The 6301-nt window shown below is 30.6% G+C and overlaps 1 long non-coding RNA gene across 1 annotated transcript; it reads right to left on the bottom strand.

Annotated features, from left to right (window-relative positions):
- Nucleotides 1–236: 236 nt before the first annotated feature.
- LOC133793802 (uncharacterized) lies at nucleotides 237–1236 on the bottom strand. The gene is made up of 2 exons (XR_009874959.1): nucleotides 607–1236; nucleotides 237–431 (listed from the first exon to the last, which is right to left on the bottom strand). It is a non-coding gene; the product is annotated as an uncharacterized LOC133793802 (long non-coding RNA).
- Between the last annotated feature and the right edge of the window lie 5065 nt (nucleotides 1237–6301).

Raw genomic sequence — 6301 nt, 5'->3', positions numbered from 1 at the left:
CACCAAAATTGGCAATCTAGCTAGCCAGAATTAATAATTAACATAAAATGAAAAGGATCCAAGCAATAAGAGTTATGCTCAATGCAAGGCACATATAGGAGTTACTTGTAACTTTAACTTGCAACTATAATTCAATTGAAAATCTTGATTTCTCGTCAAAATGATAATAACAAAATAATTTAGAATATTATCCACTTCAAGTTTTAGCATCATACAAATATATTTTAAAACGTACCTTTTTATTAATTAAGAAATGAAACTCCTCTTCTAGCATTTGTAGGAGCATGGAAGAAACATCTTTCATGCATGTTGATAATGTGGCAACCATGCGTGGATAGTATGATAGCAGTTCCAATGAAGTCCTTGGAACATTAAACAATGCCCTCACAAGCTTTTTTCGACTTGCTTTTGAATTCAAGTAACAAATCTACCTGTATGTGTATTACAACAATTAGTAACATCTTCAAGGTAGAAGTTCACATATCAAAGCAAAAAAAAATTTATATGAATACAGATTAAAAAAACCAACAACAAAGAAGATTAAAGACGTATGATTGTAGTCGAATTTCATAGTAACAAAGAACAGGGACTCGGGAGTATACTTACTGTCAATTGATCTATAAGATCACGGCTCACAAAACCTGGAAGCCTCTGCAATAAGGCATCTAAATTTGTCCCTTCAATACTTTTTAATTTATCTTTTTCAGTGTCTCCTTTCTTATCAGCATTTTTTTCTTTCCCTTTCTCTTTTCCAGGGTCTTTACTCTTCTCCTTATCCTTTTATTCCTTTTCTTTCCCTTTTTCTGCACTTCTGCCCTCCTGTGAAGCACCCGAATCTGTAAAAATCTCTCCAGTGTCTTGGGCAGTTTGTTGAGCTTGGTCTGATTCAGGTGCCAGTTCCTTCAAAAGAATTAAAAGAAAAGGAATGTTCTCATAAGCTGTGATCCAAAATGTAACAGAATCCCAGGAACATATGCTTGCAAACAAAGTAAAACTCCATATTTGAGAAAGAAAAAAAATCACGGCTCCATACTATATATCTTACATTAAATACAGTACATGGTTCACAAGCATGTAACATCACAATAATAAAATTGAATACTCTCAAAGGGGGTTCATTTAGCGAGGAAAAAAAAAAGCACGGGAGGTTCATTAGATATGTACTTCAGTACATAATGTAAATTTAGGAAACAGACATAATGGCTGAATATGAAAGAGTGAATCATGAAACACGTTAGATAACAAAACATAACATATCCTAAATATAAAATAGTACAAATTATTCCAGTTAAGCCTTGTGGTACATGAGTGCCAAAGAATATGTCAAAGGTTCTACACAGGGAGAGAAGAATATTACAAGGTAAAGAAAGGCATTTGAGTAGCCTAGATTCTTCAATGTGAATATCCATAAATTTGAAATGGAACCTATTACATTAAAAAGACTTTGCATATATTGTGTGTACATATCATTAGTCTATCTTTATCTTAAAACTTAAAAAAAAAGGGTGGGAGGCAAGTCCAATAAGATGTCTTACCATATCCTATCTTCTCTGGTTCGATTACGGTTCTTTCCTCCAAATATGGTTCTCCTGACTCGGATAACAGAACTTGATGAGGATGTTGCCCATCTGCAGGTAATTCCAATCTTATTTGCAGCATCTCTGACTCTGTCAAAGCTTCCATTTGAGCTCGCTCCCGATCTCTTGGATAGGTTGAATACAGGAATGAGTAGATAAGACAACAGAGAGCCATCGAAACTCCTATTGCTGTGTACAGTGCCTTGGCCAAAGACGCATCATTTCCCCTATCTGTGGCAATCTCTTCAGATGCAGAGGACCCTTTATCAACCGGTCTATAACCATAAACATGTTGTGCCAATAACCCAACTACAGGGGGAGCAAATTATGAGAGTACAGACTCACAAGACCTGTCCAATGCATACACACGCTAGTTCGTGACTTCCCAGGAACTATCTCTGCAAAAATAGGACTGCAAGGACCATTACATCTAAGTCAAAATTCTCCTTAATACAGTTTTAACTTTGATTAAAAAAAATCAGAAAAATAGACTGGTTCGATTTAGCAAGTCTAACAGCCTTGTGACAATTCTAGAAGGACATACTTGCTGAAATATGAAGAACACTGAAAGAAACACCAGACCAGAGTACTCACTTGTTCGTGGCCGGACCATTCCAGGAAAAAAAAAAATCAAACACAATTAATCAGGAAAAAATTAAGTATTTGGTATATAATTGGTTTGAACTAAATTAAATTAAAAAAAGTTTAAATATATTTTTAGCTGCCCACGGGATGCATGCATGTAGACATTATGTATCCTGTTGGTGAGAAGGAAATTGAATCTTCTTTCCATGCTGTACTAGGATGTAAGTGTGTATCCTATGATTGAAGTTTTTTATGAGGTTTCACTTTAAGTCTTATTGGTTGGACTCTCAGTATTTCTCGACTCGTAAATAGTTTTTTGGCGCGATTTTTTTATAATTGTGTATATTGTAGCTATTTAGAGCGTTCTGCAAATTTTTTAAAAATTTCGAATAGTTTACAGGACCGAAAACTAGGTTCAAATATGTTGATTTCCACACGCATAAAAAAAATTAGTCACACGTGCAATAATATGTTTGAACTTAGTTTTTGGTACTGTAAACTATTCGAAATTTTTTGAAAATTTGCAGATGCTCTAAATAGCTACAATATACACGATCATAAAAAAAATTGCACCAAAAACTATTCACGGGTCGAAAATATTAAGAACTCTACCGATTAAGCTTAAAATGAAGCCTTAATTCCCCTATATATATCAATTACTTTTCCTCCTCACGCTCCTACTCACACTCAATTCTATGGAGTAATGTTGGAATTTTTTAACACACTCTCCAAGAATGAGATGGAAAAATGGTTGTATTAATTCTCACGGAGAGTGTGTGGCAACGTCGTAACAAAGTAGTGTCTTGTGGGATGTTAATATGGTGGTGGTACCATGGGAGTGGGGCTTGAATAATATATCTTGACAGGTTCCAACGTAACAAGGAGAGTGTTGGCTTAGGAACGATTTCTCTTGATGGTGAACGTACAACAGATATTATGGCCTGACGTCTGAGCAATGCAGCGTGGGACTAGGGGCTGTGATTGGAGACGATGCTGGGATGGTGCTCGCCTCAATTTCGATGTCGGTGGCGGATTGTTTCGACCCTCACGTGGCAGAGGCGGCTGCTCTTATCTGATTGCTTACGTCTGCGCTTACAAAAAAAGTGTGTGTTTCACCCCCTTTATTAAAATTTGTTTTTTTTTAAAACCTAAAAAATATATATAATTGATATTATTTTTAGAAAATAATTTTTAAAAGTTTCCCTCACAACAAAATAATTATTTTTAATTTTTCTCGTATTTTTTTTGTCAATTTTTTTCTAATATAACTTTTTTAATTATTATTATTATCTCATATTACTTTTTTCCTCCTCAATTTATATCTCTTCACTTTCTCTTAGATCACTTTTGATCTTTTTATTTTTTCTCTCACAACTTTTGAACTTTTTATTTTCTCTCTCCTCATTTAATTTTTTTTATCTCGCAATTTTCTTTTCTCAAATTTTCTCCCTCCAAATTTTTCTCCTTACTTTCTATATCTTTATTTTTCATTAATTTTTCTTTCACATTACTTTATTTAATTATTTATTACAAATTTTTAAAAGATTTTTTTCTTTTAAATATATTTATTAATTTTTTTATTTAAGATTTAAAAAAAATAAAACTAAAAAAATTATTTTTAAAAAATATTAAACAAATACCTATTGTTTTTTGAAAACTACAAAAATTATTTTTTGTTCTAAAATACAAAAAACACAATTTTAAAAAGAAAAAAGAAAAAATAATACCAACCTGGCCTTAATCTTTTAAGTCTTCATTTGGATATATTCTTAGTGATATATTTTTGACATAATTGTCAATTGTGATTCTATAGTTGTGAACCATGTGCCTAGGCTAGCTATTTCTTTAAGTAGAGCTAGTGTTTGGTGGCCTGGAATTCATGTAAGAGCACTCCTAATAGTTAAGGTAAAATGTCTAATTCTTTATAATATAGAGAAAAAATTGTTAAATAGTCTTCCAATGGGTGATGTAAAATTATATTTTTTTACCTAAATAAATAGTATTTATCTATATATAGTGAAACACTATTCATCAAGCTATAAATATTTTATTATATTTTTATAAACTTTTGTATATATATATATATATATATGAGTGTGATACTATTATATTTAATTATTTTATTTCTTAAAATGAATAAAATATTTAAAAAAAATATAATATTTAAATGATGTAGAGAAAAAATAGAGAAGTTGATGTATGGTATAATGTAAAAGTTTGAGGTAAATTATAAAAAAAATATGTTTTGGTGATGTATTTTGTAATACACTTTCTCTATAATATTTAGCTAAAACTCACAAAAACATTTTCTATCAGCTCCTTTATATATATATTTATAATAGCTATGCACAAACTCCAATTAATCCATATCTACATTTACATATCATTTATATAATATTTTAATATTATTATTTTTCTTTATAAGCTTTTTCTCTCCCATTTAGTATATATATTTATTATTTTTTTTCAATTATTTTATTTTACTTTAATTAATAAAATATGTTCAAAGATATAATATTTAAATGATGTAGAGAAATATATAGAGAAGCTGATATATGATATAATGTAAAACTTAGAAGTAAAATAGAAAAATGTGTATTTTTAGGAGGTATTTTAAAGAATGAAATAGAACATCTATTGTGAGTGCTCTTAGTATTCATCCCCTTGTAATGTGGCTGATTTACAGCATTAATCTATTAATGATATCATATTATTAAAAAAAAAAGTTTAAAATGTTAAACTATTGACTAACCTATGGCAGTGGCACAATGAAGAAATGGGCAAACTTAATATATATTTAGTAAAGCAAGTTTCAGTTCTAAACGACAGACTGAAAACAAGAAGTTATTTAAGCAACTTATATACCACGGTGGATAATAATAATAATTGTAAATCTTTAAAATTATTGATCAATTTAAAAAAAATATGAGATCACTCCACTCTCATCAATCATCGCTAAGTAAATGATTTGAGATGATTCTTAAACACGATATAAGAGTCAATAGTATTAGTGGCATATCCTATCCATTCTAAACCGATCCTTATAGTGAGCTCAAATTTAGTACAATACAAAGCTACTTTATAATCTATCATTTCATAATTCATAGTCAAATAAATAAATTCTAAAAATTAAATTAAACACAATTCATATCATAGTCTCCACACCACGTCTTCGAACACCATACAATAGATTAAGTCCAAAAAATACAAAAATAAAAACTAAAAATCCATAAGCATGCTGCATACATTCAAAATTCAAACAAACACAGAAGGTAAAAATATTTAAGGAAAAAAAACAGTCTTCAATTTTGTAGTCTAGCCAAGGCTCACAAAGCTCTAAATTCTTCAAGAATATAAAACATCCACAAAACTTGAACCCTAAATTATCACACATACAAAAAAGTCATAACTCCAATAATAAGTGAATAAATAAATAAATGAACACACAACTTATCACTTCATCATCTTCTACATCTTCAAATAATGTTCGATATATAGTCCTCTTTTGTGATGGATCTAAGAAAGAAACCAGAGTGTTTAGAAATAATTTTTTTATGTAAACAAGAAAGAAATAACAAAAGCAAACTAGAAAAATCATACCTAGTTTGTCATCCCATAACCAATTTTGTGCGCATACTAATGTCTCCAATGTATCTGGGTGAAGCATATGATGACTGGGAATCACATGTCTACCACCAATGTTGAAAATAGACTCAGAACCAACAGTAGACACTGGTATAGCCAAAACATCTCTAGCAACTTGTTGCAATTTAGGATTCTGGAGACCATATAACTTCCACCAAGTTAAAATATCGATTTTTTCACTCCTAGGCAAAATAAACTCTTCCAAATAGGGATGTAAATGGGACGGCCCCGCCCCGTAACTATTGACATTTAAAGTGCTACTAACATATAAGTCATAACCAACTAAAGAATCCACATATTCATAAATATCCACATCAACTCCAGATTCGTGAAACAAAGAATCAACAAGAGTTTCTTTACCCCATCATTTGATTTGTATTCTTTCACTAAATCATAACACAACTTTCTAATTCACTCAATTTCATTGTGAGACTCATCACCATAAAGTTGGAAAAAATAATACTCAATCAACTTAACTTAAACATTGGATCCAA

The sequence above is a fragment of the Humulus lupulus genome, chromosome 8 (assembly GCF_963169125.1).
Source record: "Humulus lupulus chromosome 8, drHumLupu1.1, whole genome shotgun sequence".
NCBI lineage: Eukaryota > Viridiplantae > Streptophyta > Magnoliopsida > Rosales > Cannabaceae > Humulus > Humulus lupulus.
This window is presented reverse-complemented; position numbering and strand designations above follow the sequence as displayed.